General features: G+C 35.8%; 1 long non-coding RNA gene across 3 annotated transcripts in view; it reads left to right on the top strand.

Moving 5' to 3' along the window:
- LOC140623588 (uncharacterized) overlaps nucleotides 1–25226 on the top strand; it is an 84366-nt gene extending 59140 nt beyond the window's left edge. For 2 of the 3 annotated variants that reach the window (XR_012023151.1, XR_012023148.1), the window contains 3 exons: nucleotides 16703–16895; nucleotides 23541–23636; nucleotides 24526–25226. This is a non-coding gene — a long non-coding RNA (uncharacterized lncRNA). Of the gene's footprint in view, nucleotides 1–16702; nucleotides 16896–18671; nucleotides 19050–23540; nucleotides 23637–24525 lie in introns of those variants that run through there. The other variant, XR_012023150.1, reaches the window with a different exon arrangement.
- The last annotated feature ends 277 nt before the right edge of the window (nucleotides 25227–25503 follow it).

Raw genomic sequence — 25503 nt, 5'->3', positions numbered from 1 at the left:
ATTATGTGTAAGCAAGCATGAATAGCTCAGTAATTTTATTTTTCCAGAAACGTATTAAGTAATTTAGAATTTAATTTAGTTAAATAAGTAAGCCTTGAATCCTGTCAAAAACTCCAATTTTTTGAACCATCCTGGTTAAGAAACAATGGCGATTAGAAAGTGCCATACCCAGGAACACTCAGGGTACCCCCTGACCTTTCTTTAACGTGTTTCATTCCTGGTGTATTGTTGACACTTTAAAAACAGATGCTTCTAGTGTGGACAATACAACAATTCCAGGTGATGTGCATTATTTCAGTGTTCTGCTTTCGAGACAGTAAATTTATAGTAGGAAGCTTATATTAAATTGGTCATAAAAATATATACTTCTCTACCACCCACAGCCTAAAAATTATGGCTAGTACCAGATGTTTATTAGTGGGAATAAAGAGCTTAATTTTGGAAATAAGAATTAGATAACACTCAAATGTGAGAATATTAACTTTTACAAATTCTTGATATTGAAGGTGAAATGCAGGCTTATTCTTGCTACTCATTCCTAGAAGTTTTGGCTTAGGTCTCTTGATCCTTATTTTCCCTTCCAAGACAATACACAATCCATCTAATCCTTTTCCCCTAAGTAGCCTTTCATGTAGTTCAAGATGTTTTTAATTTCCTATGGAAGACCTTCTTAATTTTTTAAGATGCAAACTCTGGGGGAATAGTATTGAATTTACTAAGCACAATAGCTAAAACATCTGATATATAAGAAATGCTGAACAATTTAAAGGATGAATTTTAGATACTCCTTATATTTCCAATATACTATGTACTGTAATTTTACTATGTTAAATCCTATATTTAAAAAATTCTGTGCAAGTATATTTTTCCTGTATATTCACACTCCTCTTTAAGTGTAGTATTTTATATATATCATATAATATTTTACATATTTATTATAGCTACATAACAATGCTTTAAAAATATGTGTATCTATTATCTATATCTATCTATCTATCTATCTATCTATCATCATCATCTATCTATCTATATCACAGTCCTTTTCTCAAAACAGAAAGTTAAAAGAGCTTGAAAATTGAAAAGAATTGAAAGAATGCCCCTTTGGCACATTTATGCTAACAAATATTCTACTTTTTAAACTCTCTCGGTCTGGGGTATCTGTGGTGGCAGCCTTCAAACTGACTTCATATCATGAAGGAATTTCCTGTGTATAGATTGTAGAAAACTGGGAAATAAACCCATGGATGAGCACACATGAAGGAACATGGTAAAAGTCTAATCAATCACCCTTATTTGCATAGTCCTACTTCCCAAGTACATTACAAAGACTAACAGGAAAATAATGACAATGAAAGAAACCTATTAATAGAAGGCATCTTTTCAATTTTGTTTTATGTAGTTTTGTTTTTGTTCTTTGCAGCTGTAGAATACATAGCTAGATAATTATCAGAGGAGAGTATGAGGATGATAGAAAAAGGTAGATAAAATGGATTGCTCTCATTTCAAAGAATTTTCTTAAAACAATAGATTGTAATGAGTGAAAACAATTTTCTGAGTTCTGAATGTAATAAATACAGTAAAATTAATATTCAAAATTTCTAATAGTGCCTTATGAATGGCTACAAGTATCCCAGATTTATAGTCAGAATGACTGCATCATTTCTTCTTGAAACCAGAACATTTCAAGAGTGAAGAAGTGAGCTATGGGTAACTATGCCTGGGCAATAGACATACACAGATTGTTCCAGCCAAACACACTCATGTGGTCATGACTTGACAGTATTCTGTTAACTAAGATAACTACTGAATTCCATCAAGTTTCAAGTTTTTGTTTCTTTGTTTGCTTTATTTGATTTCTTTCTCTTTTGTTTCTGTCTTTCATGCTGCCTGAAATGTCATTCCCCAAGATCTTCACATGGCTGACTCCTTATCATTAAAATGTTAGCTGTAATATCTCGTTTTCAGAGAGCTCTTTCCTAGAATGCCTTATCTAATGCCATCCACCCCACTGCCCACCCACACTAACGTATCACTTTTTTTTTGTTTTCCTCTCTTCATAGTTAAGATCATGATCTGAATTTATCTCAGTTACTTATTTACTTGCTAATTGCCTGTCTCTCCGAATCAAATGTAAGACCCCTGAGAAAGGAACCTTCTAATTGTGTTGTATATTGCAAGATCTTTAGAATGTAGAAGACTTTTTTGGCTCAATAAAAATGTGTTGGGTTTATGAACAAATAACTAACACACCATCATTACCATCTTATACTGGTGTTTAAATTTGCCACTATAAGGAATGGGAACTATTTTGAATTTAATGTGTATGTTATTTGACATTTCTGTTTTTATAATTTCATGGTTTTGGAAAATGTAAAGATTTGGTTCTATGTTAACTAGACTGAAGAAGTTTGGGTCATTTGAATAAAAGACAAAGATTGTGTTTTAGGATAGAATATCCTAATGGTTTCCACTTTTAATCTGTTCAGATGATAATTTAGTTTTTTAGTTCACTTTATGGCATCTGAAAATAATCACATAAATAACATGTGAGGGATTCCAAAGATGAATCCTCACATTTGCAGGTTTTACAATGAACAGCAGCCAATCTGCCTCGTTAGAGAGATGTAGAAATAGCCACGTACCCTTTGTACCAAGGGGGAGATTTAACTGTTTTGTAGACCCTGGGATGTTTCTACGTCAGTTTTATCAATATGCAATTACAACTCTGAAACTCATCTATCATCTATTGTAGTGGGAGACAACTTTAAATTCCAAATAGCAGATCCTTCTCCTTTCTTGCTGAACATAGCCCATAAATAACTACAGAACTGTCCCTGTTATTTCAATTTTAGTCGCATCAAAATTCTTTGACAAGCACATTATATGCCACTGAAAGGAATGGGGAAAAAGCCCTCTCTGATGTGGATTGATTTTTCTGGAGACTTTAAATCTTTTTCAAATTAAAAAACATATTAAAAAGAATAAACTCTTAAGATACTACTTATAACTAGACTGAGGGGGCACCTGGATGGCTCACTGGTTGAACGTCTGCCTTTGGCTCAGGTGGTGATCCCGGGGTCCTGGGATTGAGTCCCTCATCGGGTTCCCCAAGGGAAGCTTGCTTCTCCTTCTGCCTATGTCTCTGCCTCTCTCTGTGTGACTCTCACGAGTAAATAAATAAAATCTTAAAAAAAAAAAAAACCTAGACTGAGAAATGGCTATTCTGCAAATGAAACTTTTTGTTTTACAGGCTGTAGATTTCTTAAAACAGCTGTAAAAGAAAAATTATTTAATATAAGCTTCATTTTTTATATGACATAATTGTATAGCTTGGCCTAAATGCAGTAACAGAGCTAAAGCTCTGCATAAACAAGGTAGGGAAAATTAATATTTGAGGGATATTTTGAAAGGGCAACCTGTCTAAAATTCTCTTATGCCTTATTATCCTTACTTCCCCAATTTTTCTTTGTTCCCAAAATATTACCTTTAGTTAGAATTTTATCCATAATACATCTTTGAAAAAAGATTATTCTTTCTACGCTTTGTTCTTAAGCCCTTCCATTCCATGCTTACTCTCTTTCCTATGTTATTAATAAAAGTATTTTAAGTTGCAAGTGTTCAGCAATTCCCTGGTGACATCTTTATAAACAGTATGTTAAAGGTTATTTCTAGATCTTAGTTAAATGTTATTAAGCCTTTAGGGAAAGTGGTAAGGATACTCAGAGATACAGAGTTAAAATATTTTAAATGTGAGGATTTCCCAGTTACAAATAATTAACAAGAAAAAAAAATGTTTCTGATTCCTGAAAAGATGATCTAGCATGGCTGCTGGCTTACTGCTTAAACTTAAAACCAAAAATGGAAACGAGAATGGCACTAAGGATTCAATAACTTAAGACAAATGGTAAGAAACCCCTGGGGAAAGAGGATATTTGGGGTCACATCTGCAATGTGGACACTGAGAGTACAGGTCAGGGCAAAAATAGATGCCTCAAACTGGGTGAGAGCTTTACGGTTGTGCATTTCTTTCTTCCCTTCTTAGTCAAGGAGTATGGAAGGAGAGATAATTGTCTGTACCTGCACTACTGTGGAACAGAAAAAAACAGTGGTACCACAGTAGAACTAGCCATAAGTGATAGGGAAATATCAGCATGATACTGGGGTACAGCTGAGGTGAAGAACGTGTAGTATCTTTAGCAAATCAGTGGGTGATCTCCAAAGTATTTTCTTCTCCCACTTTGTTTAAGTGATTTTAAGTGAGAGAAGTAGATCAGGGCAAAGAATCATGCCAGAGACCAAAAAAGATATACTGGAAAATATCAGTTCAAAGAAGAGCTGCAATACTGATTTTACATTTAGCCAAAATAAAATCTAAAAGAACATCATGTTGCTCAAAGTATGGGAATTTTTGCTCCAGACAGGGTAACCTTGGGAGGGTAGCATGTGTGTGTGTGGGGGGGGGAGGGGAGTGGGTCAGAGGTGGTCAAGCAGATTGTAATAGTAGAAACTCTCTTCCCTGAGATGGATCCTGCGTATCCACACCCTATATCACCATAGGGACAAAATCTCTGTGCCGTGTTTGGCTTCTCCTTTATGTGACTAATAACCAGTCAATGAAGCTGATATATCCAGAGGAATATAAGCCCACAAGAAAGTAGTAGCTTATAAATGAAGAATGTATCAATTGAAATGAAGAAATAATTAGATGACTCATATAACTCAATAGCAAAGAAAGAAACAATCCTATTAAAAATGGACAGAGGAACTGAACTGACATTTTTTCTAAGGCACACAAATGGCCAACAAGTCCATGAAAAAGTGATCAACATCACTAAATATCAGGGAATACAAATGAAGACCATATGAGTTAATACTTCACACCTGTTAGACGAGCTATCATCAGGATGCCTGGGTGGCTCAGTGGTTGAGCATCTGCCTTCAACTTGGGTCATGATTCCAGGGTCCTGGGATCGAGTCCTCCATCGGGCTCCCTGCAGGGAGCCAGCTTCTACCTCTGTCTGTCTCTGCTTTTCTCTGTCTCTCATGAACAAATAGATAACATCTTTTTTTTTTTTAAAAAAAGAATAACTATCACTAAGAAGACAAGAGATACCAAATTTTGATCAAGTTGTGGAGAAAAAGGAACACTTTTGCAGTTTTAGTGGAATGTACATTGGTTCGGCCGCTATGGAAAACAGTATGGAGTTCTTAAAAAAAAAAAAAAAAATAGAACTACGATTTGATCTGGCAGTCCCACTACTGAGTGATCTTGCATGGCTGTTGGAAATGAAAGAGGATATTGAAAAGTTCATGTTTATTGCAGCGTAATTCATGATAACCAAGATATGGAAACAACCCAAGCACCTGTCAGAAAATTATATATATATATATATAATTTTTATTTATATATATATATACATAAACACACACACAGGAATATTATTCAGCCATAAGAAAGAAGGAAATCCTTCCATTTGTACTATGAATGGACCTTAACGGGCATGGCATTAAGTTAAGTGAGATAAGTCACACAGAGAAAGACAAATGCTGTATGATGTCACTTGTATGTGGAATTGAAAAAAGCTGAACTCATAAAAATACAGGGTACAATGATGGTACTAAGGCTGAGAGGTGGGGGAATTGGGGAGATATTGTTTAAAAGTACAAACTTGCAACTAATAGATAGGTAAGTTCTAATGCATAGCATAGCAATAATTTTCAGCAATACTGTATTATAAACTTCAAAGTTGCTAAGAGACTAGATCTTAATTGTTCTTACCACAAAAAGAAATGATACTTATCTGACATGGGAGAGGTGTTAGCTAATGCTACAGTGGTAATCATATTGTAATATATAAATGCACCAAGTCAACATATTGTACACCTTAAATTTATATGATGTTATATGCAAATTATATTTCAGTTAAAAAAACAAATTGAACTATTAAAATACGATTTTGTTTAATACAGTGGGAAATAATTTCTAAATTTGGAATCATAACTCCTATATCCTTATTCTAGCTCTCTCAGTTATAAAATTTAAACAAGTTATATTTAAATGCTCTGAGTCTCATTTTTCTTGTCTATATATGGGTGATACTCAAATTAAAACCTTATACGTTTGGCACATAATTTAACTTAGTATGTAATTTTCCTTGTACTTTAAGTATAGAATTGTGTCTTATATGTGTAAGGACCCAAATAATAGTTTGTGAGCAAAATGAGATGGAAAATTTTGAAACATAGCCTGAACTTTTGGCTTGTAATGTCTAGATTTAAGCACTCAATTAAGCCATCTTTTAGAGGAAATCATACATTGGTTTAATGTTAAAAAAGAAATAATTAGCTGGATTTAAGCATTAATGCATTTAACCAATAAATATTTATTCATTTTTCTCATGTTAAAGTACAACACCAAAAAAAAAAAAAAAGTGAGAAGATAACCTACAGGATGGGGGGAAATTTCTGCAATAACTACATCTTTTTATTAAATAATACATGTGACAGAATATATTTTAAAAACTTAAAACTCAATATCCAAAGACAAATACAATTTAAAAACAGTCAAAGGATCTAAATAGACATTTCTTCAAAGAGATATACAAATGGCTAACAAGTATTTGAAGAATGCTTGACATCATTAGACATCAGGAAAAGGCAAATGAAATCACAAGATACCACTTCATAGACACTAGCATGGTTATAATCAAAAAGGCAGAAAATTGAAAGTTTTGGTAAGGATGTGGAGAAATTGGAATCATACATAGCTGGTGGGAATGTAAAGGACTCAGTTACATGGGAAAACAGTGGCAGACTAAACAGAGTTGGCAGAAAAAAAACAAAAAACAAAAAAACCAACAACAACCAGAAATTCTACTCCTAGGTATATATCCAAAAAAATAAAAACACATGTCCACAAGAATAGTTGTACATGAATATTCATAGCAGCACTATTCATAATAGCCAAAAAGTGGAAGCAACACAATGCTTATCAGCTGGCAAATGGAGAAATAAAATGCAGTGTACTCACACGATGGGATATTATTCAGCACTGAAAAGATATGGAATACTGAGACAGATTACAACATGGATAAGCCTTGCAAATATTATACCATGTAAAAGATGCCAGTCATAAAAGACCACTTGTCATAGGTTTTGTTTTATATGAAATGCCAGAATAGGCAAATCGATAGGGGCAGAAGGTGTATCAGTGGTTTCCTATGGGAACTCGGAGTGACTGTTAATAGAAGTAAAAAATAATCATGAAGAAAATATATATGTGGAAAGTGGAAAAATGCTAATAACTTTGGGGTTAAAGAACATGGGAAAATAAAAATATTGAAATTGAATAATGTTGAAAGCACCATCTGTCAAATGTTTGACACAGGTAAAACAGTATGTAGCTTTAGCTTTAGAAAGACTAAAAACAAAAAGAGCCAAGTGTTTGACCCTAGGAATAAGAAAAAAGCAATCAAACAAACAAACAAACTTAATTAGAGAAAAATGTGGAATGGATAGAAAACTGAAACTTTGTTTTTTGGAAAGAGCCATATGGGCTCCTGGATGGCTCAGTCAGGTAAGCATCCAATTCTTTTTTTTTTTTTTTTAAGATTGTATTTATTTATTCATGAGAGACACAGAGAGAGAGAGGCACAGACACAGGCAGAGGGAGAAGCAGGCTCCATGCAGGGAGCCCGACGTGGGACTCAATCCCGGGTCTCCAGGATCACACCCTGGGCTGAAGGAGGCGGTAAACCGCTGAGCCACCTGGGCTGCCCAAGCATCCAATTCTTAATTTCAGCTCTGGTCATGATCTCAGGGTCGTGAGGCTGAGCCCCTCATTGCTCTAAGCTGAACAGGGAGCTTGCTTGAGATTTTCTCTCTCTCTCTCCCTCTGCCCCTCCCCTTGCTAACTCTTGCTCACTTTCTCTCTCTCAAAATAAATAAATCTTAAAAAAAAAAAAGTCATATTTAACCCCATGGCAAGACAGATAAAGAAAAAAGAAAAGAAAGATTCAAGTAAACAAAATCCAGAATATTAAGAGAAGAGAACATAAAGAAAGAGGTTAAAAGAAACATGATAAAATATTGAGAATGGCAACAAACTTAAAAACTAGATAAAATGAAAATATTCCTTCCCAAATACATGTTAAAATTAGTCTGAGAAGAAATAAAATCTTGAATACATCAAAACCACTGATGAAGCTAAAATAGTAAGAATATAATTTAAGGGCCAAATCTTATGAGAGACACCAAAGAGACAGCACATCCTGATGGTTTTATATGTCATATCTAATGTGCAATATCAACCAAACATTTTAGCAAAATATTATTCCTATCTTCTACAAGTTGCTCCACAAAAGAGATGTGAGGGTGCTCTGAACTAACTTGATAATGCAGTAAAACATGGACTCCCAGACTGAATAAAGATAATGGATTAAATAAGTCTGTTCAGCTTCAAATAACAGAAAAACCAACCTCCTTTCTGTGGAAACAAAGCTCAGGCTGTTTTTATCTCTCTACTCTTGTCAGTGCATCAGGCTGGCTTTGATCCTCATCCTTGTGGTTTCATGGCTGGAAGTGGACTGTTGCCAACTCCATGTTTCATAACCCCCTTCAGGTCAATGAACGGGGAGAAATGGAGAGCCAGGTACATTCCTCTTCTTTATCACTCACACAAGAGTAACCTCCTCACGTGACTTCTGCTCCAATGTCTTTGGCCACAATCCGATCATGGGGCACAGTTACCCAGAAGGAGGTTAGGGACCTGAAGAACATGACGATTTTGATTTACTCTGATCAGAGGTCTTCAAAGGATAATATGGGAACGTGCCCTTTTTAGGGAATCTGAAAGGTCAACACTTTTCATAACAATACTAAGATGTTATTTGCCTCCTTTGCTCTCAATTTTTCCACAAGTGTACAGTGGACTTTCCCAGAGACTACGTATGTGATAATTATAATGTTAATGATCTGGTGGCTATGGGATGTATGCTTATGCATTTGTATGTCTTAAATATCTCAGTTTTAATTTCTAATACAGTGAATATCAACCGTTTAACCAATATAAAAGTTCTTTGGTGTCCTTAAAACTTATGAAAAGTGTAATAGGGCTTGCGAAAAAAGATTTCAAAACTTCTGGCATAGACTAATCAAGATCTTTAAACTGCTAGGAAGATAGCTGCACTGAACAAACTGGAGTTTTATTAGCAAAGATGTAGGGTTTAGCACTGAGTAGGAAGCTAATGAAGTCTGATCAATCTATTGAAGAAAACAAAATTATAGGACTACTCTCACCTTATAAGCAGTTAATTTCTAAGTGAATTATGAGGAAAATGACCACAACGTTATATTAAAAATGGATACATCAGAGCAAGTAGGATTTAATTCTGGAATGCATAGATGGTTCATCATCAGAAAATTTATTAATGCAATTTGGCAATAAGTGGCCTAAACTATTAAAATCACATGATTAGCTCAATAGACGGATGATAAAGCTCAAAGCCAATTTTATAACAGTAAGGATCAGAAAATTATGAACTAAAGGGACCTTTCACCTGACAAAGAGTATTTACTAAAACATTTTAAGCAAACACCAGACTAGAAACATTTTTCAAGATCAGAAGCAACACAATATCCTTTACCATGGCACCTGTACAATACCAGTTTGGAGACCCATATTTGGATTTATTTCTAGGATCCATAATTATTTCTGTGAACTTAAAACTAAATTTTATTTTCAGATGATATGGTTATCTAAAAGAAAGCCCAATAGAACCAAACTTAAAAAAGAGAGCTTGCTAAATACAAAACTATACTACAAATATCATTGCCACTTTTCTGATCCAATAGCAAGCGACTAGAAACTAAAATTGAGGACACAAAACCTGGCCCCTATAAACTTAGAAAGTTACACATTTGATCTTCTCTCCTTGCTGTAACTATTAAGAGAGCTAATGTGTCATTTAAGAAACATTTATTGATAAATACTGCAAAGTAGCAGCATCCTTGGTGATTGGCATGCAGCATTGTCAAAAAGACAAAGTCAAAACTAAAGGCATCTTACAGAATGGGAGAAGATATTTGCAAATGACATATCAGATAAAGGGCTAGCATCTAAGATATATAAAGAACTTATCAAACTCAACACTCAAAAAACAAACAATCCAGTGAAGAAATGGGCCAAAGACACGAACATATATTTCTCCAAAGAAGACCTACAAGTGTCCAACAGACACATGAAAAAAAATGCTCCACATCACTTGGCATCAGGGAAATACAATTCAAAACCACATCACTCAGAATAGTTAAAATGAACAAGTCAGGGAAAGATAGATATTGGCAAGAATGTGGAAAAAGGAGGACCCTCTTACAGTGTTGGTGGGAATACAAGTTGGTACAGCCTCTCTGGAAAACAGTATGGAGATTCCTCAAGAAGTTAAAAATAGAGCTAAGCTATGACCCAGCAATTGCACTAGTAGGTATTTATCCCAAAGATAAGAATGTAGTGGTGCAAAGGGGCACCTGCACCCCAATGTTTATATCAGCAATGTCCACAATAGCCAAACTATGGAAAGAACCCATATCTCCATTGACGGATTAATCCATAAAGAAGCTGTGGTATATATATATATATATATATATATTGGAATATTACTTAGCCATCAGAAAGGATGGATACTTATCACTTACATTGACGTGGATGGAACTGGAGGGTATTATGCTGAGAGAAATAAGTCAATCAGAGAAAGATAGTTAGCATACGGTTTCACTCATATGTGGAATAGGAGAAGCAGTGCAGTGAGGGAGACTCTTAACTATATGAAACCAAATGAGGGCTACTGGAGGGGAGGGAGGCGAAGGGATTACTGGATCACAGGCATTAAGGAGGGCACCTTATAATGAGCACTGGGTGTTATACACAACTGATGAATCACTGAACTCTACATTTGAAACTACTGATATACTATATGTTGGCTAGTTGAAATTTAAATTAAAGAATGAAAAGAAAAAAAAAAAACAACAACCAAAAGACAAACTATCAGCCTTGTTTTAAGGGAACAGCTTAATAAAATGAGGATGCTATGTACCAAAGAAGGTACATTTGTATGATTATATCTAATACAATAATAAAGCACATTTTTCTTAACATTATTGCTTTTGAAACTGTTTGCTTCAAGTAAAGGGACACAAAACTATTATATTTGTTTTCCTCTTGAGAATTAGTTAAGTGTTTTTCAAAAATATGTAACTAATTACCTGACATCACTTAAATATTCATTGTAATCTTATAGGTAGTACCATACTGCGGTCTTTTAGACAGAAACAGAAAACAGAAAATTCACTTCTTGACAATGAGAACTTTAGGAACTAGCTAAGGAGATAAAACATAGGTTCACACAACAATGTGAGAGCAATTACAAAATAAGCACGCAAAATAACCCACAGAAGCTAAATATTGCTTCATAAATTAATGTGTGCAAAATAATTATTTATAAATAATTTCCATGTTTGTAAACATCTCCACTGTGGACAGTTTCCAGCTACCAATGGTTTAACAGAATTCCTTATACTGACATAATTTCCTTAATACTCACAAATTGGTGTGAGCTGGCTCCAGCATACAGTCTATATTTTATTTTATTTATTTTATTTTATTTTATTTTATTTTATTTTATTTTATTATTTTATTTTATTTATTTTATTTATTTAACAAACCCTCGTGTAATGGGCTTTCAACAGATGACAATGAGAGAGCTGCTCTGCTATATATGAAACCCTGATAGGTCTATATTTTATTTTATTATTTTTGAAGATTTTATTTATTTATTCATGAGAGACACAGAGAGGGAGGTGGAGACATAGGCAGAGGGAGAAGCAGGCTTCTCTCAGAGAGCCCGATTCAGGACTCCATCTGCGGACTGTGGGATCACGCCCTGAGCTGAAGACAGACGCTCAACCACTGAGCCACCCAGGTGTCCCTACATTCTAAATTTTAAAAGCATCTTCTCTTTCATTATATGTAGAAGTTACTGTGATCACTGGAGAGAGATGTGGAGGTGTTTTCTTGTTAGACAATTCAAGTCTCAACATACCGTATTTCTCATGTTTTATTAGAAACTCTACAAATGTCATCTGAAATATGTGAATCCTTTTAATCTGTGAAACCATACCCTTAATCATTGTGTGTATTTAAAACATGTTTTGTAACATATATATATATATATATATATATATATATATATAGGTTTTATATTTGTTAGTGATCTCTCCTTTGCATTTCATTGAGACCATTTTTCTTTCTTCAGAGAGTAGCTTCATCTCAGAGAAAACTTTTTCTTTTCATCCATGTCCTCCAGTCAAATTCATTTTTCTCCAATATTCTTTTCATGTTTGCTTTACAAACTTCTTTACTGTTCCCTAAAAACTTAGCACTTGTGAAACATCATGGACTCGGTTTATCCAAGATGCTGCCATGTAGATTATTTGTGATAGAAATGTGAGAGTCAAGCTAGATACTGTTCTTTGTGACAGTTGTTCTGTTGATGTTTCTGCATTAGACCCTGGAAAAGCTGCAGTTCCCTGGGGTCATTTGGTATAATTACGTTAGTGGCACCCGAGGTAGTGGTGTTACTGGCTTTGAGCTTGGGGTGTCTTGAAAGCAGGGGGAGATGCAGACAATTTGTCTGAAATTCTAGCTGTCTGCCTCCTTTGTACATGGAGACATAAGGTTGATGCCCAGATTATTTTAGTGTCCAGGAAGGGCTGTGGGAGACATACTCTTAAATTGCAAAGGCAGTTTCACATCAAATCTTTTATTAAAGTCATTACCACTTAGTCTCCATAAATCTCAATAGGTCACTTAACTGGAGAAAATAAGGATGTGACATGCATTAATATAATGTGGGCAGAGGTAAGGTGAGGATCAAGAGAGATAAAAAGGAGGAAGGAAAATGTTTTGAAAACGTATGAAAATGCATTTACATCAAAAAGACTCATTTAAACTGTTCAGTTTTGATAAGGGGAAGAAAAAAAATAACTCATTTATAGCTAGGGTCATGAACAAGTGCATGTAATATATATTGAAATCTCAAAGAATCAGTTTCCTGTAGGAAATTTCTTCATTTGATGTATTATAGTATAAAATAAGTAAAGGTAATGAGGTAAAGGTATGATCTTACATGTACATGTTTTAAAGCCTAGGTAAAGACATTTGACATTCTCATACCTTTACAAACATGAATTGATAGGAGTGAAATAGGTAATGATGAGATGGTACTTTCAACTTAAATTGAACAACGATTTATGATCATGTAACATATGAAAATTATTCTGTACGTTCTCTGGTGAGCGCAGTTATGAATAAACTGTATGCCCTTAACCATTAAGAGCTTATAACTCAGCAGAGGAAATCAAATCGTATATAATTAGATTTAATAGGTGGCAGGCCGTGACAAGAGCTTCACAGTGGTACAAATGGGCCATGATAACTTTGGGAAGAAGGAATTTGGTTCTGGGTGGAGAGTGTCTAGTAAAATTTTGGTTAACTTATGGTTTTGAAGAAGAATATTAATAGAGAAATGGGAATTATAGAGGAAATACCTGGAGAGTAGGGACCTCCTCTTTTTATCATTCATTTATTAGTCAAATCTTGATTGTTCTATTGTATGCCAGACACTGAGTTAGATGGTGGGAAGAAGATGAATGCAGTGTGGTCCCTGCCCTCAAAGAAATTACAGTGATTGTTCATGTCATGGAAGCAATTGATCTTTTTCCCTTTCTTCTGCAGTATAAACATATTGATACAAATTTTTAAACAACTGTTTAACCAGTCAGTTAGAGTTATAAAGGTTGAAAATTAAATCAGACCAGATATCATATAAAGATGATAGAGTGGGGAAGAGCCAACAGAATTCGTGAACTGTAGCATTAGCGCTGTGACGTACCTGGCATACTTGACATCTTTTTTTTTTTTTTAACATTCCTCTCTTCTCTGTGACAAGATTATTTGAGTAATAATTATGTAATAAGTAACAATAATCACAATCAATTTTATTGATTCTCTTTATTAATAAAACAATTTAAACAGAGAATTGCTTTCAATTTTAAAGCTACTAAAATCTATTAAAGTATTTCACATGGGGCACCTGGGTGGCTCCATCAGTTGTGTGTCTGACTCTTGGTTTTGGCTCAGGTCATTATCTCAGCAGCATGTGATCAAGCTCCACACCGGACTCTGCACTGAGTGAGGAAGTCTGCTGGAGATTCTCTCTCTGCCTCTCCCTCTACACTCCCCTGCCCCTGCTCTCTCTCTTTCAAATAAATAAATACATCTAAAAAAAATTTCACTTGTGCACTAAAATCGCACTTCAATAATTGTATTAGTTTCCCGTAGCTACTGTAACATGGTACCACAAACTCAATGAGTTAAGACAACACAAATTTATCACCTTACAATCCTGGAGGTCAGAGGTATGACATGGGTCTCAAGATATTAAAATCAAGCCACAGGCAGGGACTGTTTTTTCTGGAGGCTCAAGAGGGGCCACTCTCTTTCCTTCCCTGTTTCTAAAGATTGCCCCTCTTCCTTCTTCAATCCAACAATCATATCATTCCAACCTCTCCTTCCTTGTTTCATCTCTTCACTCTCCTGCCTCCCTCTTTCATTTATACTGACGTTGTGATCACATTGAGCCCACCCTAATAATCCACTATGATCTCACCATCCCAGTATCCTTAAGTTTATCACCTCTGTAATTTCTTTCTGCTGAGTAAGGTAACAGGTTCACAGATTCAGGGACACCTTTGGGTGGGTGGGTATCATTATTTGCTTAACATGCCAATCCAAAGTATTGTGTATTATGGTTTGCCCTTTGTTTCAGTTTTACATTTCAAACACCCACACCACACACACACACACATACACACACACAATGCTCACATAGACTTACAGAATTGAAGGAACTCAAGTTCTGTTTATTTGTTTTTTTTTTTTTAATTTTTGGTCTTTATAATCACTGTGTTCTATTCATTTATTTCTAACAAATTAAACACAAGAATATGTTTATTCCTAATCTAATTTATTAGACACAGGGATTTTCACAGGCATTAGAGAAATGAACTACCCCAAAAGTGAGCTTGAAAAATTCTGCATTGCTAGGAATTTATTCTTGTTATCAATCCATATAGTTGAGCTCACATAGGTCAGGGCCAATTGCATATTGGGAGTTGCCTGAAATCACTTTAATATAAAAAACAATATTCAAAAAAAAAACAATATTCATTAAAGTTCATGCCATAAAAATGTGCTAATGTTAAACTTCTTTGTAAGTTAATGGAATTCAACAGTAACTGCAGCGATTGTTTAGAATTTAGACCATCAAAAGTTTTTTTCACAGAGGAGTAATTTACCACTAGCATCATTTAGGATCCTTGGAGCACAGTGATAAGAAAAAGTAGAGTGATTTGCATCCCTGCATTGCCCATCTGCAGGGGAGTCTGTTCCTGCTTCCCTACCTTTGGTTTGCCACTGAATCAATTAGATTCTTCCCAGGTGTGTTTTTTTAATGCCTGTTTATCAAAGTCTAATCTGAGTATTTCAGGTACAGTAAGTGCTGCTAAAATGAGACATACATGTTCCTAAAAATCACTATACAAATTCACTCTGTTGCGACTTTGTTAAAATAGCATTGTTAAGTAGAGCTCAGAGTATCTGAGGGTGAGCTGTGGTTTAACAAAAGAGCACAGAGGAATCAAAATTGAGAAATTGATTAGAGGAGGTTTCATAGCACACCTTGAGAGGCTGCTTGGGGAAGTCAAGGCAGGGTGTAGGCAGGGAAAGTAGCCGAATCTGGAGCACATGCCTTTACTAGGGTTGCGGGCAGGGGGCTTTGGGGTTCTGGGCTAAGGCCAGTTTGGTCAATTCAAATCAAAAGGAGTGGGGTTTTAGTAAATTTTTCAGGGATCTTAATCTATGGGGTGCACAAGGGGAAGCCCTGGAAGGGCTGGGGAGAGTGCTTATCACAGGGGCAGTTGGGGAAGTTATATCAAAAACTTACTTTCATGTATGTGTGGGCTTTTATTTAGGGCTTGAGCTTGCATGAGGGGCTAGGGTCAGTTAAAGCCCCCTGCGGGCCACTTGACCACACAAAACAGATCCCAAGGCAGCAATACCATAGAGTGGTTTAACCAATCTCTTATATACAGTTAAGATCACAGATTTATGGGGAAAAATGGGGTTAGAGGCACAAACACGTAAACACTTCAATGACAAATTAGAAAAAGATAGGAAGCTCATACAAATGGTAGCATAGTTCTATACTTTCTAAGTGGTTGGGAAAATAGATAAATAATTCAATATGAAACTTTACCTTGACAGAGAGATCTGATGTTTACTTGGGAGGGGGCCTCAGAATTATGGCCTGAGAGTCAGTGAAGTGGCGAAGCGAGAATGATCTGAAATCTGCCAGAGTTGTAATGCCAGCTATGTAATGGTGCGGCTCGCAGCTCAGCTGAGATAACCGGTAGATATCTGAGGAGTGCGCATGTGTGCATTTTGTACATTCCTTTGCATCTTGGTTCAGAACGGGGCAGTTTTTCTATTGTCATGTAGTTTTTCCTCACTTATGAAATTGCACATAAGCAAAAGTGAAATGTGCATCATGCTTAAACTGTTCCTTAACTATCAATCTCATTGCAACAGATTTCTGTTTCCAAAGGAAGCATCATAGCAGGGCCCCGCCTGATGTCACTTCAACTCTGAGTGCCAACATGAAAACACACAAAAGCCTGTTTTCCAACTTGTAGATCAGAAAACAGGCCTGATACTGGGAGACATGTTTTCATATCAAGTACGCAGCATTCTGACAAAGCTCCTCCGTCCCCACCTTTCTCAGGTAAGACGAACAGACACCAGTCTTGACTTCAGAATCTTTCTAAGGACAAAATTTCCAGAGAGACTGCCAATCAATTGGAATTGGCATAAAGAGATGAAAAACTGTTTTGCCATCAGTGATAGTGGGAAAAAGCATGGGTTCTGAAGTCATGTGGACCTGGGTTCAAATCTTGACTCTTTGCTCTCACTTGTAAATTGTGAGTCTTGAAGAGTTAAATGAACTCCCTCAGCCTCTGTTCTCTGAACTATAAAACTGCGTCGATAATGCCTACTTCAAATGGTTGTTGTGGGAATGAAATAAGGCCATATAGACAGGGCACCTGATATAGTGTCTGCACCCGTCTGCCTTGAGTAGTATTCTTAACTTCCCTTTGGGGGAAAAAAAAAGCAAAGAAATAAATCTTGATTAAGAATAGAGGATAAGGTGGAGGTGTTTGAGTTAACTCATAAAACAAAACGATCATCTTTCTTTCAGGGGTGCATACCTTCTCTGCCCTGTGCATGCAGACAGGAAAATTTGAGTGGGATATTACCAAACAGCAAATACATGGCACATGTTGCCTGGATTCACAAAGTAATCCTCGGTTAAATACAGATCCACTGAAATTTTGCTTTATCTTCACTTTTTGTCATCTGCCCTAGCCACTAGGTAATGCTCTATAGAACTGAGCTTTGAACAAAATATTTTGGCTGCTCCTCATGGGAAGCAGGTGTATGTGAGATGGATTTTAAAGCTAAACCCACAAAGATGTCAACAGAGAATGCTTCGATCTTTAAAAAAAAAAATGTTGACTATTTGCAATACAAACTTAAGCATGCTGGACTGAAGATAATAAGCCCCAATTCAAAATAATTTCTTAATAATATATCAAAAAGATTAAGCATAGAAAACAGGGAAATTCTTGCTTATTTTCTTCAAAAATAATAAAATAGGCATTAAACTAATTTTAAAAGATGCTGTTGAAAGGCAATCTACATATTTCTTTCAGCTGGTGAAATAGAGACTGTCTTAAAACTGATTACAATCTGGCAAAAAGGTGGGTAGTATTGCTCTAAGATGTAAATTGCCCAACTACAATTCTTGCTATCAAAGGCACCACACTCTAAAGCTTTAGTCATTTCAGAGGCAGAGATCTGTTTCCTTTGTATTGTAATCTTTAGACAAGAAGATTCATGCTCATAAACATGCACAACAATAAAGCTACCCAGGGCAGATGAAATAGGAACGTTGGCAGAGCACAATGTTGTTTCTGCCGTAGCTATGCCAGTTACATGATCCCTACTGGAAGCTGCTCGTTAGCTGAGACATTATTTCAATTCAGAGGAATTGAACACCAGTGAGGGTTCATGTTCTGGTATAAAAATGGAAGTGCTGAGCTAAAGTCAAATAGAAGTCAGAGCTCCAGGAAAGTAGGAGAGGAAATTATTTCTGCTCCAAGCTCATGCTAAGGATGTACAAATTCATGCCAGCTTTAACCTGGGTTTAGACTAAATAGGGTGTCAGATATTTTCATTTAATAAGAATATAATAATGAGGAAGGATTTTATACATTATTAGTATTTTTATTAATTTCCTGTGAAAGTGCTGTTTTTCAATTATTCTAGGCAACTATATTGCAGGGCATAAAGGGAATAGAATATCATTGTTTTTTTTTTCAGCCAGACAAAAAGTTGTGGATTGTGTGTTTGATATGACAGAGAAGGTGCATTCTAATCCGTTAAACCAGTAGTTCTTTCTGAATGTGGACTAGAACCACACCCTTCTCTTTCTCAACAGTTAAAGGGCAGAAATTCACCTGGACGCTGGGTGTTTTTGTAATAGATCTCCAGGAATGCACGTTTTAAATATCTCAATGACGGCCCAAGATTCTCAATTTTCATGTGACAGTGGCAACAGGTCTGATGGAAAGCAGCAGATAGCCTTGTGATGTGTCAAAGTGGCACCAGTGTCCAATGAAACTGATTCCTGCTGGAAGATGTCACTTAATATGGCATTATCTAGACTACCCACGTAAACCCAGTTGACTTGCCATCTGTTCCACAGTGAAACTGGCACAGTCTCTAAGAGGAAACATACTGCCATCCTATATAATGGCCATTGGGATGGCAAGCCAATTGACCATGATAAGTTCTGTTGATTAATTGTTGATGTTGAAATAAAGATTGTAAGCCAAAAAAAATGTATAAGACTCCTTCATCCTGAATTTTGTTTTTTTCATTGTGAATTTTTATGCTAAAAATGATTTCATGTTGTCTACTAAATTGTTGTATTTTATACTTATAGTAAACATGATACTTATAGACATTTGAGACTAATAAATCAGGTTTATGAAATCATTAATTATGTGCTGCCAAGTCTTAAGATGGAATGTTAATTTTGTTGTTTTCGACACACTATACACCCATACAGACACGTGCACACGGTAAGTGTGTTTGCACTTACCATACTATGACTCATATGAGCATTCTAAGATGTTGTTCTGATAGGCAATTATTTCTCTACTAAGAGAAAATGATCTCTGTACCTATGCCCACTAACTCACATCAGTGAATTCCTCTCATAATAGTTCCCTTGCAAAGGGGTTGCCATATCTGAACTAGCTTAGCACCAGGAACACAGAACGAGCTTATCAGTATCAAAAAAAGATATTGCAAAAATCATCTTCATGAACTTCTAAGACTGTAAATGGATGGCCCTTGGATTCTGCAGCTACTGGAGCTGTAATTTTTCTGTGTGTTTTCTTTAACTGCCTCTCCACGATGGGCTGTTGCATCTAAGTCAATGCCTGTCTTACAGTTTATGGCTAGTTTGCAGTTATTCCCATCTTATTGTTAAATCATACACCCATTTTACAGCTTTAGTCTATGTCTATCTTACAGTTCATATACAAAGATCAGTTTTTCTTTTGCCTATATTGTGTTTAAAATTAGTTATATTGATTCATTGATGAATTTAGTCATGAATCCATGTTTCATTTAAATGATAGGTAAATCCATGTTCAGGGTAGGAAGGAGCTTACTCTGTAAGAGCAGAAGAGAGAGAGAGAAAAAAATCTGACTGGCCCTTGGTCAGACATGGGCAGGTGCACCAATCAGCCCCACAGTGAGAAAGCTATAATGATGAGATATGTTATGGACTTGTTGGCTTCAACTCCATCAATCATGGAAAACACTGAGAACAATTAGATTTGACATTGATAGACCCCCACACTCAAAACTCTAGGGAAAGGGATCCCCTCTGCCAACTGCTTGCCAAACAAGACTCTTAACTGTTTGTATAAAATATCTGGCTCCTTAAGAATGAAGGTATCCAAATTAAACCTAAGCAAGGGGGCTATGTTAATTTGAACTGAAGCTTTATTCTAGACAAGAAAGCAAATGACATTTGGAAAGGATTTTAAGATGATCCTTGAAAACTCCCTGTACTTTATCTTTCCAGATTTGCAGAAAGGAATTTGTAAAACTCAAGGGAGACAAACCATTTTGGCAATTTATCAAATTGCTTTTCTGGTTTTATCGGTGCCTTTGAACTTTGTTTTCTGCCATTTGTGGAGTATGTACAATTATATTTTATTCCTTTTTGTCACAAAAGATTTTGCAAACACATACTTCTGATATATATGCATAATATAAATGTGTTACGGAATGAAGGCAAAACAAAGCAGGAAAAAAACAAAGCAGGAAAACATTTTTGGCAATTGCTGAAGCTATCTATGCATAGTATTTGAACTTAAGCGTTACTGTGAAGATACTGGAAAATATTTCACATATATAGTTTGGTAATTCTGGTTCTTAAACATTTAAGCAACATGTATTGTAAGAAACAAATTCAAAAAAATAAAATAGGGGAGCCTGGGTGGCTCAACATTTGAGTGTCTGTCTTCAGCTAGGGCATGATCCCCAGAGTCTGGGGATCGAGTCCCATATTGGGCTCCTTGTGAGTATAAAAGTATAAAGTATAAAGTATAAAAAAAATAAAAAAGAAAATAAGCTAACCCTGAGAATTACTAAATTTTCTTGTTTGTTAAAATCCCCTAAGTGGCTAAAAGATTATTCTAATTGTTTTTAAAATGTGCTTTTGCCTTATTAATCTTCTAAAAATTATTTTGCCATTTCTATTGTCAAATGCTTTGAATATGTGAATTTTTTCCCTAAATGTTTCTATTTTCTTTTTTTTAAATATTTTATTTATTTATTCATGAGAGACAGAGGAGAGAGAGCCAGAGGGAGAAGCATGCTCCCCGCAGGGAGCCCCTGATGTAGGACTCGATCCCGGGATCCCAGGATCACGCCCGGGGCCAAAGGCAGATGCTCAACCGCTGAGCCACTGAGGCGCCCCTGTTTCTATTTTCTACATGCCTCTCTTTTAAAGTAAAATCCAATGCAAAGGTATTTGTTAACTTTTTTTGGAACATGCTTGGGACAAAGTACATCATGATGAAAATTCTTTCAGACCACATGATCGCTGCTTTAGAGCAAAACTGACATATATGAAACTGGTCTCTAGCTTGTCATTCAAAAAAGAATCCGAGTCAACATAAGTTATTGCACCTTCAAGATCAATTTAGGAAAAGATATCAAGACAAGAAGTAATATTTTTGCTCAGCATATTTCTCTTCTTTAGGGTAAAATCTCTGAGAGCAGATATGGTCTCTTTAATATGTTCTCCAAGGCAGCCAATACAAAGAAAACCTCTTATTCGTGTCCCAGGCAGAGACACCTACCTTCCCTATCTATCATATTAGTTGGTTTAGATTTGACTGCATATTTTAAAAAATGACAGTAATACAAACAAGTTGGGACTTCGCTTTTTTTCTAATACAAAAGAATCTTCCTTTGATTCTAACTTTCTGTTTCTAGAGTGACGACACAGTCTCAGTATCATCACCTTTGGATTTCAGGCCCAAAGATGGAGAAAACCAAAGGCAACAAGGGAGTGTCTTCCAGAAATATTATGCCTTTATAAAGCAACCTTCATGGAAGTTATATAAGCTCCAACTTCATCTTATATCTGATTGGCCAGAACCTAGTCACTAGCATGACCACATCTTGCTGAAGCAGAGGCTGGGGAATGTATTCTTTTATTTAGAGTGGTAACATGCTCTGAGAATTTGTGTAATGCTACTGAGGAGTAAAGGAAAAAAAGTGGCAGGAACCTTATAGTCTGTATCACAGCTATAAGTCTTAAATAATTCTACCTCATTAAGAAAAGCTTTCCAGGGCAGCCCAGGTGGCTCAGAGATTTAGCGCTGCCTTCGGCCTGGGGTGTGATCCTGGAGACCTGGGATCGAGTCCCATGTCGGGCTCCCTGCATGGAGCCTGCTTCTCCCTCTGCCTGTGTCTCTGCCTCTCTCTCTGTGTGTCTCTCATGAATAAATAAATAAAATATTTTTTTAAAAAAGAGAGAAAAGCTTTCCAGTTTTTCTCACATTGACATTATTCTCTTTGACTTTCAGTCATTTTGCATGTAATCAGTTATTTTGCATGTAATCAAATACTAACAAACATTACTGTTTGTATGTTTCATTTATGAATACCTTCATGCCTTCTCTCCTCACAGTGACCTATTCAATTCTTTGAAAGGAACGTCATATCTTAAGCTCCTTGTTACAATCCACAGAGTCCTCTTTTTTAAGAAACACTGCTTACTTTAAATTAGGCACCCATTAATATTGTTTGTTTCAATTCGTTTCACATCTCTATTCTTTTTTTTTAAGATTCTATTTATTTATTCATGACAGACACACAGAGAGAGGCAGAGACCTAGGCAGAGGGAGCTCCCCGTGAGGAGTCTGATGTGGGACTTGATCCCCAGATGCTCAACTACTGAGCCACCCAGGTGCCCCCACATTTCTATCCTTAATTGTGTAATTGAATGACGTTCTTTGCCTTATGACTCCATACAGATAATGGGAACTATTGGAAAAAACCTGAACTAATATGGAGGAAAGAAATGTAGTTAGTTCACTGAGATTAACTTTATGCCTAAGATACATTGTATACTATATTAACTCCTTTCACTAGAATATTACTGAAAATGTTTATTTCTATATATTAAAGTAATTTCCTAGAACTTAACAGGGCCTATTTATTCTTTTTCTTGTCTAGATTCATTAAAATTATGTGGAAAGTATGGATGTAACAGTTGTAGTTTTCTCTATATATTTATGCCTTTGTAACATAAGATGAAAATCAGCTCATTGCAAAATAATAGACCAATCCTTAAGTTTGTTGTTTTTGTTTCATTCCTCATGCAACTAAGTTGAGAGAAGCCCTTCATGTAAGGGTAAGAAGAGGCACTGTGGCTGGCTCACTACCCTCATGATCTGATTAGACTGAGCAAGTAAACAGCACTCCTCAATGATACCTAAATTCCTTTGCATTAGGTGCCCTCATAAATCAAAGCATTCCCTCTTTATTTTTTTTCCTGCTAATGCTAAAGTGTGAGGTAGAGACAGATTCAGAATATAGTTATCTGTTACTTGAAAGACCTAGAGAGAGTTATATGCTCTGAGAGCAAATCTAAATCTAAGGGGCTGCTGTAACAGGTTCCTTGAGAAATCTGTTGAGAATCTGAGTTCACAGGGAGAAACTCCTGAGGACAGGGGCAAAATTAATATTTACCTTTTTTTTCTTTCTACATCAGTTGTAAGAAAACCCAAGATGTGTTGAGCTCGCTAGAATCAAAGTTGACTTTGGCAATAGTACTCCTTCATTTGATCCAAATTTACAAGTGGAGAAGGTAATGACTATTCATATCAACAGTCAAGTTCTCAATGACAGAAAGAACTTAGAACTATTACATCACACAAATAATTAATCTAACCACCCCCAGAAGCAACTATTCAAATGTTATAAAAAGAGCCATATTTATGCATATGTTTCAACCCAATGTATATGTTCAGGAACCAATGTTATTAAATATACAGGAAACCCGTAACTGTATAGTATACTAGAATACAGAAGTAGAATACTGCTTGGACTTCTGGTGTTCTCCGCATGTTTAATTCCTGAGGTTTTTAACGTGTAGCTGCACTGTGAATGCACTGTAAATACTACCATTTGTCCATTGTATTAATTTTGTAAAGTCAGACTTTCTGTCCTTTGTGGATTAGGGACAAGTGGACCAAGCTTATAATCTTTGCAGAAGCATCAATTTTATCATGTGCAGCTGTGAAAGTAGGTTCAATGCATTTAATTAATTTGTACCATGTTGGTGAACCAAATGGATGCTCCTTTCAATATTCTACTTTATTATTTCTGTAGATTTGCATAGATATCTAGGCTGAATTAAGTGTGTAACATACAGAGCAGATCTGTATACTTGAAAATGTGATTTTTTATTGTTTACCCAGAATGAGTTTGTTAATCTAAGAAGATATAAAGCTTATATTTATCACTTAGATGAGATTAAAATTTGTATTTTCTCTTAATATATAAATTATGAAAAGTCAAAATGTGTATAAGGACTCATTACTATGCTTGATTAGATATTTTATCATATTTTACTTATTTCTTTCTTTCCGTCAGTCTATCTGTCTTTTCTTTCACAGATTATAATATGTGCCAATAAAGAGAGATACAGTTTCAGTTGCCTCTCTAGCATCTATCTCTCACCTCTTTCTTTTCAGTTACAGCACTCCATTTTTGTTCACGTATCTACTTCTCTACCATGTGACTGAGAGAAAGCTGATCTGGACACTGGAACCTGCTTCATCTGAGCCAGTAAATGTGCAACATTGTCCGGGTGACATTATGCATTCAGAGCTGTACATGAGGAACTAAGTCTGCCCAATTATAGTCCATGATTGAAGGAGAGGTTTCTTTAGCTCTTCCACAAGATCTAACAAAAGACAATGATTCACTTGATATGTCAACAAACTGGGGGCATTGAGGACCCAAATCAAGGAGAAGCTGACAGATCAAAGGATAACAGATTTTAAAAACTTGAATTCTTGATGACAGTACTGAGCTACTGAAAAAAAAAAATCAGCCTGGGAACCTTACTGACTTCTAAATTGCTTCTTATGTGGGATGAAAAATATCTGAAGATCCACTGTTGATGTGAATGATTTTTATATGATTGCTCTTCAAAATGTGATTATTATTTGTATATTTGCACTGTAAGAATATATCTTAAATTTTTACTTTATTTAGCCACGGTCACTATATCTTTGAGCATTGAACATATTTAAGCAACAATATTTCAACACTTCTTTCAAGTGGATTTTTGAAGTTACTGGGTCCAGAGGAGTTTTACGTGTCCCGAATAAAATGCTAATTTGTATATCTATAAGTATGTATTTTTATATTTTTCCTTTTCAAAATTAAAGTCATGCACACTATGTAGTGTTTTATATATAAATAAAATGTTACTTTAAATATGATGGAAGCTGTTGATTTATGTCAATTGTTCTCGATGATAATAGGAATACGTAGTTATGGGATCCCTGGGTGGCTCAGCGGTTTGATGCCTGCCTTTGGCCCAGGGCGCGATCCTGGAGTCCCGGGATCGAATCCCGCATCGGGCTCCCTGCATGGAGCCTGCTTCTCCCTCTGCCTGTGTCTCTGCCTCCGCCTCTGTCTCTCTCTGTGTCTATCATAAATAA

The sequence above is a fragment of the Canis lupus genome, chromosome 33, assembly GCF_048164855.1.
Source record: "Canis lupus baileyi chromosome 33, mCanLup2.hap1, whole genome shotgun sequence".
NCBI classification, from domain to species: domain Eukaryota; kingdom Metazoa; phylum Chordata; class Mammalia; order Carnivora; family Canidae; genus Canis; species Canis lupus.
The sequence above is the reverse complement of the archived record's forward strand: the minus strand, read 5'-3'. Positions and strand labels throughout refer to the sequence as shown.